The following is a 15,373-nucleotide window of genomic DNA, read 5'->3' as shown; positions in this document are numbered from 1 at the left end:
GAAGTATTTTAAGGATCCTCTGGGGCTAAGTCATGCTCTCTGGGGAAGTATTTTAAGGATCCTCTGGGGCTAAGTCATGCTCTCTGGGGAAGTATTTTAAGGATCCTCTGGGGCTAAGTCATGCTCTCTGGGGAAGTATTTTAAGGATCCTCTGGGGCTAAGTCATGCTCTCTGGGGAAGTATTTTAAGGATCCTCTGGGGCTAAGTCATGCTCTCTGGTGAAGTATTTTAAGGATCCTCTGGGGCTAAGTCATGCTCTCTGGGGAAGTATTTTAAGGATCCTCTGGGGCTAAGTCATGCTCTCTGGTGAAGTATTTTAAGGATCCTCTGGGGCTAAGTCATGCTCTCTGGGGAAGTATTTTAAGGATCCTCTGGGGCTAAGTCATGCTCTCTGGTGAAGTAGTTTGAATGATTTCATTTATTTCTGTAAAGACAGGAGCAATTATATAATTTTGCCAAATGTATTTCAATTTACTTTAGGACACACTGCCCATGGTAGGCAGCTGATAGTTAGAGTTTGAATAGCCAACATGATTAGTCTTAAGTCTAAAGCCAATGCAACTACCTGTTTTACAAACCACATGGATAGGCATTCATAAAAGAGGATTGACGCCGACACTGTATAGCCTCGGCTACTATTCTACTTTGCAGGAATAGGAGGAAGGCAGCATTTTTTTGTCTCACCTGGGGCGGCATATCGGCCAGGACCGGGATTGCATTGGTGCCCATCCCAGATCTTCAGCGAAGTGAGAAGAATTATTTTGTTTCACTTGTTTGTTGTTTTTCATCAAATCAAATTTCATTTGTCACATGCGGTGAATACAACAGGTGTAGACCTTTCCGTGTAATGCTTACTTTCTGTGCTGTCTGTGGATATCTGAATATTTTGATCTCGTCTGTTCCTGGGTCTTTAAACTTTCATCTTAACCTTGTCTTCTGCCTGACAAAGGATTTCTGACTGAAATGGCCTTTAGTAATACTCTATTTAGTAATACTGTCTACAGTACATGCACTTTTATTGAATTCTCATTGTCCTCTGGGAGTGGTTGAACATTTTTAGTAGTCAGTTTGCTCCTGGCTCTTTGAAAAGGTCATATTTGACCAGAATGTCAAATAGTCATGTTACATCATTATTTTAAAAGTGAAATTATAAACCCATCCCTGGGGCATTTCCTGATAGAATTCTGAGACAGAGTGAGCTGTGTGTGTGTGTTTGTCTTGCTTCCAACACACTGACAGAGTCATTGCGCAAAATAGTCGCAGCATCATCTGGATATGTGTGGAACAGAAGCTCAACATTCATCTTCTGATACCATTTCTGTCAAGCCGTCAACGCAGACAGTTTGACGCATACATTCGATAAATCCAACATATGCACCTCACCGAACTTACTGCAACTGCCTCTGCAATGCAATGCTGCAAGGAAAACCCAGCGTTTCATTGGAAATGAATGTAATGCTGGTGTACCAATATGCAATGACGCTGTCGGTGTGATCTAAGCATCTGGGTAAAGTACAGACTACTGTCTACAGACTGCAGGGACAAACAATCCCCTTCACAAACATACTATCATAAACTCAGCAAAAAAAGAAACGTCCCCTCACTATCAACTGCATTTATTTTCAGCAAACTTAACATGTGTAAATATTTGTATGAACATAACAAGATTCAACAACTGAGACAAACTGAACAAGTTCCAGAGACATGTGACTAACAGAAATGGAATAATGTGTCCCTGAACAAAGTGTGGTGTGGCCACCAGCTGCATTAGGTCCTGCAGTGCATCTCCTCCTCATGGACTGCACCAGATTTGCCAGTTCTTGCTGTGAGATGTTACCCCACTCTTCCATCAAGGCACCTGCAAGTTCCCGGACATTTCTGGGGGGAATGGCCCTAGCCCTCACCCTCTGATCCAACAGGTCCCAGACGTGCTCAATGGGATTGAGATCCAGGCTCTTCACTGGCCATGGCAGAACACTGACATTCCTGTCTTGCAGGAAATCACGCACAAAATGAGCAGAATGGCTGGTGGCATTGTCATGCTGGAGGGTCATGTCAGGATGAGCCTGCAGGAAGGGTACCACATGAGGGAGGAGGATGTCTTCCCTGTAACGCACAGCGCTGAGATTGCCTGCAATGACAACAAGCTCAGTCCGATGATGCTGTGACACACCGCCCCAGACCATGACGGACTCTCCTCCTCCAAATCGATCCCGCTCCAGAGTACAGGCCTCGGTGTAACGCTCATTCCTTTGACGATAAACGCAAATCCGACCATCACCAGTGGTGAGACAGAACCGTGACTCGTCAGTGAAGAGCACTTTTTGCCTGTCCTGTCTGGTCCAGCGACGGTGGGTTTGTGTCCATAGGCACAAGGTGTTTTTCAGAGTCAGTAGAAAGGCCTCTTTAGTGTCCTAAGTTTTCATAACTGTGACCATAATTGCCTACCGTCTGTAAGCTGTTAGTGTCTTAACGACTGTTCCACAGGTGCATGTTCATTAATTGTTTATGGTTCATTGAACAAGCTTGGGAAACAGTGTTTAAACCCTTTACAATGAAGATCTGTGAAGTTATTTGGATTTTTACGAATTATCTTTCAAAGACAGTGTCCTGAAAAAGGGAGGTTTCTTTTTTTGCTGAGTTTATATATATGCATAACTATTTAATCACAATTTGCACCGTACAACATCCCACCTTAGCTGGCTATGGAACATACAGTATGAGATCTTCTTGATCAGATCAACCTTTACCGTAGGTTCCATCTCTGTGGTCTCAACTGTCTAACAGGAAAAGCTAAAGCAGCATCTCCCCTCCTCCCTCTGTGTCCTGTACCTGCCCTGGGTTTACATCTGCCAGGTACATGGCAGCCCACGCCTGACCCTGAAACATGGGTCAGATACAGAAATAAGGGCCAGTCCCTGAGGTTATACAGAAGAGAGGACATTCATTCTTGAGTGAGGAAAGAGTGTGTCCTCATCCACTAAGGTTAAGGATCACATCCCTCCACCCCCTAGGACCAACCCCCTATCGGTCATCTATGATTCTGCTTCCTTGACAATATAAAGAAGATGAATGGTTATGAGAGGCATAAATTAAGTTATTCACTCACACACACACACACACACACACACACACACACACACACACACACACAGAGGTCTGGTGGTTAATGGGTGAGGTTCCTTGTTAATCTCTAACATGCTACATGATGCAGGTTTCTGCATAATTTCTTGTCAGTGAGTTTGGTGTGAATGAGTGATGTCGTCCACTGTAAATGTTTCATTGCTGACATAACCCTAACGTACATTATAGACATAACCACTTTCCAAGTTTCCATCTTGACTAACTGACTGGCTGACTGATTTGTAGACCCATCAGTTACTGTACTGTGCTCTGTATGTGGTTGGTGATGAAGTGGCCTGGGTTGCTTGAAATTGTGATGTTTTATGCTAGCTAGTTTTTAAGTAGTGTTCAGATTTGCATGACTGTACATTTTTACCAGGATAATAAAATAAAATAAATCTATCGTATTAAGTGATTCCTTTTAACGAAGATACAGTGAAGCAGCAGGTAGCCTAGTGGTTAGAGCGTTGGACGGTTAGAGCGTTGGACGGTTAGAGCGTTGGACGGTTAGAGCGTTGGCCGGTTAGAGCATTGGACGGTTAGAGCGTTGGACGGTTAGAGCGTTGGACGGTTTGAGCGTTGGACGGTTAGAGCGTTGGACGGTTAGAGCGTTGGTTAAATAGAGCGTTGGACGGTTAGAGCGTTGGACGGTTAGAGCGTTGGACGGTTAGAGCGTTGGTTAGATAGAGCGTTGGACGGTTAGAGCGTTGGTTAAATAGAGCGTTGGACGGTTAGAGCGTTGGACGGTTAGAGCGTTGGACGGTTAGAGCGTTGGTTAGATAGAGCGTTGGACGGTTAGAGCGTTGGACGGTTTGAGCGTTGGACTAGTAACCGAATGGTTGCAAGATCGAATCCCCGAGCTGAGAAGGTACAAATCTGTGGTTCTGCCCCTGAACAAGGCAGTTAACCCACTGTTCCTAAACCGTCATTGTAAATAAGAATTTGTTCTTAACTGGCTTGCCTATTTAAATAAAGGTAAAAAAAAATTAAAAGCACATCAAAACTTTGAAAGAGCACAAGCAAGTATATTCAGCCAGATTGTGCAGTGTGAGACAAAAAAGATCCACAAAACTGATGGTTGAAGTTGCTTGTTTGGGCCTCTCAACTTTTAAAGGAGGTAGTGAAGGGGAGGGGGGCAGGTCAGCGGACAGCTATTCACCCAGGCCCAAGGGAAGGTTCCAAATCTCCCCTGACATTCTTCTGGGCTCAAAGAAACGCAGGGACAGAACTGGCACAGAACTGGCACAGACTGCCCCACGGTTGCTACGGAGCAGCGCTTTCCTGAAGCGTTGCCAGGGTGAATGCTGTTTTTTGTCCCTTTGCCACCTCACTTCCTGTTGGAGAATAAGGAGGAGACAAAAGAAGGAAGAGAATCATTAACCCTCTGAGTGCCCCTACTGTCCAACCAGAACCCCCCAGCAGTGCCAACACCATCTCTACAGTCTCACCATCCACTTTGGTTACCTATTTCTGTCCTCTGGCAGCAAATGGCATTATTTTTATCCTAAAACAAACATCCATACACCAGTGTAACCGGGCAGACACAGGGATAGCGCAGGTTTATGTGTAATGGAGGATTTCAAGAAAGAAGAAAACCCCTGCATACCTCCAGTAGTTGTACTGACTGGTTAACAGACTGACCCGGGTCAGATGTTTCCATACTCTCTGTGTCTGTTCGGAGAGCTTACACTCTCTAACCATGACCCTGAGGTGTCAAGATATGTCCTCAATCCACCGGGCCTGTGGCTGATAGGCCAGGGAGCAACAGCGATGCAATTACAGGAGGGCCCATAGAAATTGAATCACTAGATAGTAATTAATAGAACAGTAATTATTTTATATTAGAGGCCCACGACTTCACATGCTGGAACTCCAGACAGAGACTAATTTCTAATTTGTTAACATGTTTCATGTACATTTATTTCAGTGCCTTCTTTCTCTTGCTGCCGAACAAATGGCCTATATTTGCCAATACAGTCAGATCTACTCTACTTTACCCTACCTCCCAATTCCTTTAACACTCAGAATTTCAAGAAAGGTGTCTGATGAAAGCTCACAAATGGGAGAATGTGACCATAATTGTAGTATGAAAGAAATGTCATGCTCTAAATCCAAAGCTGAATCCTCTTAAATGTGCAGATTAAAGGAAACCCTGTGAGTTTCCATATTCTCTGCATTCCTGCAAGTACTCAAATGTGTGTCAAGTAGGTCTACCAGGCCCCCATATGCCTGAATACATTCCAAATGGAAATCTACATGACTGAATGAAGTCTACAGACGCACATCCGCCCCGGATACACCCACAACATTGATTGACCCACACGTTGAAGTTTAATTTCTGTATGAGAGACACCCCACTGGGCACACACTGGTTGAATCAACATTGTTTCCACATCATTTCAACAAAATTACGTTCAACCAACGTGGAATAGACGTTGACTTGACGTATGTGCCCAGTGGGACACCAATTTTACAATAATGTTACAAGTCAGAACTCCCTCGTAACGTGTGTGTGTGTGTGTGTGTGTGTGTGTGTGTGTGTGTGTGTGTGTGTGTGTGTGTGTGTGTGTGTGTGTGTGTGTGTGTGTGTGTGTGTGTGTGTGTGTGTGTGTGTGTCTTGCCGGTCGGGCCGGTCTCTGCTTCCTGTCCCACTGCTCTCAGCTCAGTTCAGCATGTCTAGACTCACTGACCCCCTCCTCTGCACCTCTGCCTTTGTCCCTCTCTCACCTCAGACGCACCATAGATTCTGATTAACCATTGTGGTTTTTCTGGTTTTACAGATATGGGCACGTCTAGTCTTTTTGACAGGGTTGTCTCGTACAGCACTATCATTGTGAGAGAGGTCACACAACCCCCCTTCACAGAGTCATTCATTCAGCCCCAGCTAGCAATTGCACACCACAATAGAACAGGCTCCTTCCAGAGCACAGCACACCTGGACACACATACAACAGACTCACTATGGACAACAGGATCAGCCATTTTCTGAGGACACACACCTGTGTTAACATGTGTGACGTGGAGCAAGTGAGCATGCAACATTTCCGCACAAGTAGACAAAGTATAATATATTCTCTCTCTCTCTCTCAAACACACACACACAATGCACAGAGAGCACATCTAGTCTGGCAGATTTGACAGAGGTAATTGACATGTGATATGATGATATCACATCGATGTGTCCCCAAGCAGCCACCATCCAAACCACAGAGACACCCTGCTCCTGTTTCTCTAGTCCAGGGACGGGCAACTTTGATTTGGGTAGGGCCACAAAAAAATCTGAACTCATCATGAGGGGCTGCAGTTGCTCACGGGTCTGCGTACCTACATTTAGCAGCTCCCCTCTTGACAGCGGAGAGAACATTTTTACATTTTAGAGTACATTTTGTGCAATTCTACACATTTTTACATTAGGCGTAGAGACAATGTTGCAGCTTCAAAGCAAGCTTGCTGTAATTCTACACATTTTGCCATGAGGCTGACAGAAGATTTAGCAATTTCCTAACTAATTTCATGCAATTCTACTCATTTTGCCATGGGGCCGAGAGGAAAATGCGCTGTTTTACAGCTAATTTCCTGCAATTCTAGGTTTTAACACACCTCCAGGCTGTGTTCGGACTATTTGACCAAGAAGGAGAGTAATGGAGTGCTGCATCAGATGATGTGGCCTCCCCAATCACCAAACCTCAACCCAACTGAGATGGTTTGTAATGAGTTGGACCACAGAGTGAAGAAAAAGCAGCCAACAAGTGTTCAGCATACGTGGGAACTCCTTCAAGACTGTTGGAAAAGCATTCCAGGTGACTACCTCATGAAGCTGGTTGAGAGAATGCCAAGAGTGTGCAAAGCTGTCATCAAGGCAAAGGGTGGCTACTTTGAAGAATCTAAAATCTAAAATACAGTTGAAGTCGAAGGTTTACATACACCTTAGCCAAATACATTTAAACTCAGTTTTTCACAATTCCTGACATTTAATCCTAGTAAAAATTCCCTGTTTTAGGTCAGTTAGGATCACCACTTTATTTTAAGAATGTGAACTGTCAGAATAATAGCAGAGAGAATGATTTAAATCAGCTTTTATTTCTTTCATCACATTCCCAGTGGGTCAGAAGTTTACATACACTCAATTAGTATTTGGTAGCATTGCCTTTAAATTGTTTAACTTGGGTCAAATGTTTTGGGTAGCCTTCCACAAGCTTCCCACAATAAGTTGGGTGAATTTTGGCCCATTCCTCCTGACAGCTGGTGTAACTGAGTCAGGTTTGCTGGCCTCCTTGCTCGCACACACTTTTTCACTTTTTCTTCACAGTTGGGATGGTGTTCTTCAGCTTGCAAGCCTCCCCCTTTTTCTTCCAAACATAACGATGGTCATTATGGCCAAACAGTCCTATTTTTGTTTCATCAGAGCAGAGGACATTTCTCCAAAAAGTACGATCTTTGTCCCCATGTGCAGTTGCAAACCGTAGTCTGGCTTTTTTATGGAGGTTTTGGAGCAGTGGCTTCTTCCTTGCTGAGCGGCCTTTCAGGTTATGTTGATATAGGACTCGTTTTACTGTGGATATAGATACTTTTGTACCTGTTTTCTCCAGCATCTTCACAAGGTCCTTTGCTGTTGTTCTGGGATTGATTTGCACTTTTCGCACCAAAGTACGTTCATCTCTAGGAGACAGAACGCGTCTCCTTCCTGAGCGGTATGACGGCTGCGTGGTCCCATGGTGTTTATACTTGCGTACTATTGTTTGTACAGATGAACGTGGTACCTTCAGGTCTACCATTTTTTTCTGATGTCTTTGCTGATTTCTTTTCATTTCTCCATTATGTCAAGCAAAGAGGCACTGAGTTTGAAGGTAGGCCTTGAAATACAACCACCTCCAACTGACTGAAATGATGGCAATTAGCCTATCAGAAGCTGCTAAAGCTATGACATAATTTTCTACTTTTCCAAGCTGTTTAAAGGCACAGTCAACTTAGTGTATGTAAACTTCTGACCCACTGGAATTGTGATACAGTGAATTATAAGTGAAATAATCTGTCTGTAAACAATTGTTGAAAAAATTACTTGTGTCATGCACAAAGTAGATGCCCTAACAGACTTGCCAAGTGATTGAAAAAAAAATAGTTTTAATGACTCCAACCTAAGTGTATGTAAACTATCAACTTCAACTGTATATTTTGATTTGTTTAAAAAAAATGTGGTTACTATATGTGTTATTTCATAGTTTGGATGTCTTCACTACTAAAAAATTAAGAAAAACTCTGGAATGAGTAGGTGTGTCCAAACTTCTGACTTGTGCTGTATATACACACTACATGGCCAAGACACCTCTTTAAAGTAATGGATTCGGCTATTTCAGCCACACCCGATGCTGACAGGTATATAAAAAGGAGCACACAGCCATGCAATTGTCTGGTCCTTGTTTGGGAACAGAATGGCCCGTACTGAAGAGCTCAGTGACTTTCAACATGGCACCCTCATAGGATGCCACCTTTCCAACAAGTCAGTTCGCAATTTTTGACCTGCTAGAGCTGCCCCAGTCAACTGTACGTGCTGTTATTGTGAAGTAGAAATGTCTAGGAGCAACAATGGCTCAGCCAAGAAGTGGTAGGCCACACAAGCTCACAGAACGGGACCGCCGAGTGCTGAAGTGAGCCGCGAGTAAAAATCGTCCTCGGTTGCAACACTCACTACCGAGTTCCAAACTGCCTCTGGAAGCAACGTCAGCACAAGAACTGTTCGTCGGGAGCTTCATGAAATGGGTTTCAATGGCCAAGCAGCCGCACACAAGCCTGAGATCACCATGTGCAATGCCAAGCGTCAGCTGGAGTGGTGTAAAGCTCGCCGCCATTGGACTCAGGAGCAGTAAAAACGCATTCTCTGGACTGATGAATCACACTTCACCATCTGGCAGTCTGACAGACGGATCTGGGTTTGGTCTATGTCAGGAGAACGCTACCTGCCCCAATGCATAGTGCCAACTATAATGTTTGGTGGAGGAGGAATAATGGTCTGGGGATGTTTTAATGTTTAGGCCCCTTAGTTCCAGTGAAGGGAAATGTTAATGCTACAGCATACAATGACATTCTAGATGATTCTGTGCTTCCAACTTTGTGGCATTAGTTTGGGGAAGGCCCTTTCCTGTTGCAGCATGACAATGCCCCCGTGCACAAAGCGAGGACCAACTCCATATTATGCTATTTACTTTTTGGGGGAAATTGATCTGAGGGCCTTCGAAAGGGGCCTTATCTAGTCTTTATAAATGCATGCACACAACGCAGAGGAGTGGTGGTTAATCCTGTGCATGCACGTGTACACACACACTCCCCAAACAGGCTCTCCATGTGAGCTAAACAACTCATTAGCCTTGTTGTCCTTGTGTTATTTGGTGCCAGTCACCGTCATTCCAGGAGATGGTTTGATGTGGTGTGTGTACACTGAGGCGTACAGGCTGCCTGGCAGCACCAGCAGCACCAGAGGCCTGAGATGTGGTGATAAACAGTAAGCCTTCCTCCATCATTCCTGCTGTTGCTAAGCCCCCTGATCCCTGTGGTGCTACTAGTTTGGGGAACTCATTAGCTGGGCTCCCCTAGGGATGGAGAGAGGGAGGGAAGAAGGGGGGAAGGTGGGAAGGGGAGGCAGGTACAGTATGTCTGCCTCTCTCTCTCTCTCTCTCTCTCTCTCTCTCTCTCATTTGGTTTCCCCTCCTCAACTTGTTTATACAGCACTCAAACCCTACCCATGGGATTACACACTGTCTACTACACAGATCTTGAATCAGAAAAATGTAAGCACTGTCTTCAATCAGTTTGGGGAAACTCTTACCTGTGCTTTCCAAAGGTTTTAGCACTATGCTTCACTAACTTAAATGAAAACTCCACCCCAAAACTATCTTTTTGTATTTGTTTCAGTAGTCTATTGTTGACATAGTCCCAAAATGTTTTGCTTGTCAGCACTCAAGTTTCCAAGATATGTAACTTTCAAAATACAGAAATCATCCCCGTATGATGCATTTTGCCTCTTCAGATGCAGAAACGCAGCATCACATGATGAAAAATGCATTATAAGGGGATGATTTCTGTATTTTGAAAATCCAACATAATTTACAAAAGAAGCATTCGTGAATTGGACCATTTTCCTGTCCTGCTAAGCATTCAAAATGTAACAAGTACTTTTGGGTGTCAGAGAAAATGTAAAAAATTCATTATTTTATTTAGGAATGTAGTGAAGTAAAAGTTAAAGTTGTCAAAAATATAAATAGTAAAGTAAGGTACAGATAGCCAAAAAACTCGACTTAAGTAGTACTTTAAATAATTTTTACTTAAGTACTTTACGCAATACTGTAGCTAGGGTTGCAAAGGGTCGGAAACTTTCCAGTAAATGTCCCGAATTTTTCCGGATATTTTCCATGGGAAGTTAAGCCCGGGAATTTGGGGAATTTTGCTTAAATTCATCAAAAAAGTTATAACAGTGAACCTTTTTTTGTGGGATACACATAAGGCAATTATAGGTCTTGTGGCATATTTTGGTTAAACTATCCCCAATTCAATGAAATTACAACCTTCACATGTACAGCTGATACTCACGATCTTGCACACTATTGAAAAATTATGTATGTCATATTATTGAGCCCACACTACTACACTGTCTGAGCCAAGGACTACATACTTTCTGGTAAGTTTTGATTACATACTGGGTGGGGTGAATATATTTTATATGACATACATAATTTTTTGTTAACTCATAAATAGTAGCCTAAAGCAAAGTGTGTTTAAATCATTTCTAACTGGTTAACAATTTCTGATAGTTCGTTTTTGCTACCATGTGGGTTTTAGTTTGCTTGAGCCTGCTAACTGAGGAGTGTTAATTCACCTGTTTCCATACATGTTTAAGTTTAAGACATTTATCTTACAAAATAATTGTTTAATCTAACTGCTTGTCTATTTATCTGTACATGGATTTGTATTTGTGTTTGTTTTACTCCTTTTTATCTATTCGTTACAGGAAAATGCCACGGGCGTCATATCATATCTGGTGTGTGGAGACATTTCCCTGCAGCTAACGTAAAAGGAAAAGCTGTGTACAATTGCAAATACTGAGCCAAATCATATGTGAAGAATGCAACAACGATGCAGAATCATCTGGCCAAGTGCATAAAGCTCCCTCAGCGCTCACAACAAGCAACCTCTGACAAAAGTCCCTCTACTTCTATTCGAAAAGAAAATGATGAATCAGACACCTTATCGATAGCAACAGCTCATGGTCCTCCTGGAATACGTTTTTTGACGTAGTCAGAGAAATGCTGTTGAATGTCTTGCTCGAGCTGTGTATACAACTGGTTCACCTCTGATGCTCACAGGCAATGTGTATTGGAAGAGATTTCTGAATGTTCTTCGCCCAGCATACACCCCTCCAACCAGACATGCTTTATCTACTCATTTGCTGGATACAGAGTTCAACAGAGTTCAAGTGAAGGTCAAGAAAATCATAGAGAAAGCAGACTGTATTGCAATCATCTCTGATGGGTGGTCGAATGTTCGTGGGCAAGGAATAATTTACTATGTCATCTCCACCCCTCAACCAGTATTCTACAAGAGCACAGACACAAGGGACAACAGACACACCGGTCTCTACATTGCAGATGAGCTGAAGGCAGTCATCAATGACCTTGGACCATAGAAGATATTTGCACTGGTGACAGACAATGCTGTGAACATGAAGGCTGCTTGGTCTAAAGTGGAGGAGTCCTACCCTCACATCACACCCAATGGCTGTGCAGCTCATGCATTGAATCTGCTGCTCAAGGACATGGCACTGAAAACAATGGATACACTCAACAGAGAGCCAAGGAAATGGTTAGGTATGTGAAGGGTCATCAAGTTATAGCAGCAATCTACCTCACAAGCAAAGTGAGAAGAATAAGAGCACCAAATTGAAGCTGCCCAGCAACACCTGTTGGGGTGGTGTTGTCATCATGTTTGACAGTCTCCTGGAGGGGAAGGCATCTCTCCAAGAAATGGCCATATCACAGTCTGCCGATATGGACAGCCCCATCAAATCAAATCAAATTTTATTTGCCACATGCGCCGAATACAACAAGTGTAGACTTTACCGTGAAATGCTTACTTACAAGCCCTTAACCAACAATGCAGTTCAAGAAGAAGAAAATATTTACCAAGTAGACTAAAATAAAAAGTAAGGATGAAAAGTAACACAATAAGAATAACAATAGCCATCAAGAGGATCCTCCTGGATTATGTATTTTGGGGGAGAGTGGTAAGCAGCCTGAAACTCCTGAAACCTATAGCAGTAGCCATTGCACGGATTGAGGGAGACAATGCCATTCTGTCTGATGTTCAGACTCTGCTTGCAGATGTAAGAGAAGAAATCCGTACTGCCCTGCCCACTACACTGTTGCTCCAAGCAGAGGAAACTGCAGTTCTGAAATACATCAAAAAGCGTGAAGACTTCTGCCTGAAGCCCATACACGCCGCAGCGTACATGTTAGACCCCAAGTATGCTGGCAAGAGCATCCTGTCTGGTGCAGAGATCAACATGGCCTATGGTGTCATCACTACCATGTCTCACCACCTTGGCCTGGATGAGGGCAATGTTCTTGGCAGTCTGGCGAAGTACACTTCCAAGCAAGAGCTTTGGGATGGCGATGCAAAATATGGCAGTTGTGCCAACATATCTCATCAGCCACCTGTTGGAAGGGACTTTGTGGATCTGAGGCTCTTTCCCCTGTTGCCACCATCGTCCTCCAAATCCCAGCAACACATTTACATTTACATTTACATTTAAGTCATTTAGCAGACGCTCTTATCCAGAGCGACTTACAAATTGGTGCATTCACCTTATGATATCCAGTGGAACAACCACTTTACAATAGTGCATCTAAATCTTTTAAGGGGGGGGGGGGTTAGAAGGATTACTTTATCCTATCCCAGGTATTCCTTAAAGAGGTGGGGTTTCAGGTGTCTCCGGAAGGTGGTGATTGACTCCGCTGTCCTGGCGTCGTGAGGGAGCTTGTTCCACCATTGGGGTGCCAGAGCAGCAAACCGTTTTGACTGGGCTGAGCGGGAACTGTGCTTCCTCAGAGGTAGGCAGGCGAGCAGGCCAGAGGTGGATGAACGCAGTGCCCTTGTTTGGGTGTAGGGCCTGATCAGAGCCTGAAGGTACAGAGGTGCCGTTCCCCTCACAGCTCCGTAGGCAAGCACCATGGCCTTGTAGCGGATGCGAGCTTCAACTGGAAGCCAGTGGAGAGAGCGGAGGAGCGGGGTGATGTGAGAGAACACCAGCCGCCTCAGAGCACAACTGGTCCTTGTTTGGGAACACACACACCAAAGCACGCAACCGGCTGACCAATACAAGGGTTGAAAAATTGGTGACCATCCGGGCAAATTTGAGGCTTTTTGAGCCTGATAACGAGCCATCCTCAACAAGGTTGGAAAGTGACAAAGAAGATGAGGTCTCAGAGTCTGATGTTCAAGAGGTGGACATTGAGGAGGTCCAGGGAGTCGACATGGAAGCCTGAGAGAAAGACAACCAAAGCTTTAGTTTCTAGACTACAATTTTACAGATGTATGTTGAAAACGTTTTGGGGAGATGCGATGGATCATTGGGGATCATTCAATATTCCCTTTCCTTTGTTGTTTAGTGAAATCATCCCATGTGAAGAGTCAACTCATTTAATTAGTTCAATCCGTAACTTAATTGTTTTTTTTATTTCTATTGGAAAGATTTAATCATTTGCAATTATGTCTACTTATGATAAGGTGAAAGGTTTATGTTTCTGTCTCCATATGACATGGTAAATATATACAACGCAAAAAACATCTACATTTAAATGGTATTAATATTCATTTGCATATATTTCCGTTAATTCTCATATATTCCCATTAATTCCCATATATTCCCGTTAATTCCCACGAAAAGTTTCCACCTCTGAATATTCCCCAAAATGTGCAACCCTAACTGTAGCTAACACTTTATGTAATTCTTGTTACATCTCCATCCTGGTACAACCCCAACCTCAATAGGAAAACCAGTCAGTTAGCAGACAACAGGAAACAGCACTGGGCCCATGCCTGCCACTGTGAAAACCCTGAGTGTAATCCAGCGCAACACCTATATGGGCTTTAGCTCTGTGGGTAATCGTCCTCTTGAGTGAAACAGATGACCCAAGATCAATACCCAGTCAGTCCACTTCACATTGGTGAAAACAGGTCACATTGGTTTCTTGACCTGAGTCACACAGTTGATATCTAGCATATCAGTTGTTGAGGTCAAATTATAGTTGATTTAATTCTGTGAATGCCTACATTTTAGCTCACTTTCAAGGTGTTGGAAAGTACAGATGACCTGGGCTCAATACCATTTCCCCTGTGCTATAGTCTATGGTCTCTACCAGTGTACTTACTATAAGGATATTAGAATATCATCCTAATCCTGCATTGTTTATGTGTACTTCTGAATGAGCATGGTGGGGTGATGACCAATCCAGTTATATAAGGATGTGTTGGTGAAAGGATTATCTGAAAGTCCACTTCAGTTACAATGAAGAATCCAGTCTATAACCATCCCAACTCTTCGCCCCATGGGTGATATTGGCAGGGATAGATCAAACCACTCGCGTGCTTATCGGACGGAGACGTGGCTCAACCGTTCATGGAGAAAATATAAACATTAATTTAAAACAGGGAGAAACATGAGGGGGCTCTCACGCACACGTGCTCACGTCATCTCTGGTGGACCCGCCTTGTGACTTCCTATGCCAGGATGTGGTTTATACTGTAGATGCGCATGTAGCGGCTCGCATGGTTCTTCTGAATGGAACAATGTGACGGTCGGAAAGTGACAGCCTTAACCAGTCGGGGTTAACGATTAAGCCTGGTACGGGCCGTTACCGTACATAAGGCATGCACACCTGCGCCCACACAGGCTGCAGCACACATTATAACCGAGTGCAGGATATGAGACAACCGTTGTGTGGCGTTCAGCAGTGCCCTCTGTTCTGCTTCTGTTTGGAGTTCTCTCGTCTCCTCTGTGGACCTACGCGTTTTAGGTAAAGAACTGTCTGTTATACCTGATGTGCTGGTACCGATCCAGACCTATTGGATGGGGGATGCTGACCATAGACTATTTTCATGTTTTATTACTCAGTGCACTCTCTATCTCTTTCTCTCTATCTCTCTCTCTATGTGTGTGAATACATGTTTATTACCGGTAAGGGAATATTTTTTGTTGTTGTCA

General features: G+C 43.7%; 1 protein-coding gene across 1 annotated transcript in view; it reads left to right on the top strand.

The window, feature by feature from the left end:
* Positions 1-14,946: 14,946 nt before the first annotated feature.
* LOC115207752 (solute carrier family 41 member 1) overlaps positions 14,947-15,373 on the top strand; it is a 32,749-nt gene continuing 32,322 nt past the window's right edge. Inside the window, exon 1 of the mRNA XM_029775208.1 lies at positions 14,947-15,185. The gene's annotated coding sequence lies outside the window, so the exon portion shown is untranslated. The remainder of the gene's footprint in view (positions 15,186-15,373) is intronic.

Source organism: Salmo trutta, chromosome 14, assembly GCF_901001165.1.
Source record: "Salmo trutta chromosome 14, fSalTru1.1, whole genome shotgun sequence".
In the NCBI taxonomy this organism is placed as follows: Eukaryota; Metazoa; Chordata; class Actinopteri; order Salmoniformes; family Salmonidae; genus Salmo; species Salmo trutta.
This window is presented reverse-complemented; position numbering and strand designations above follow the sequence as displayed.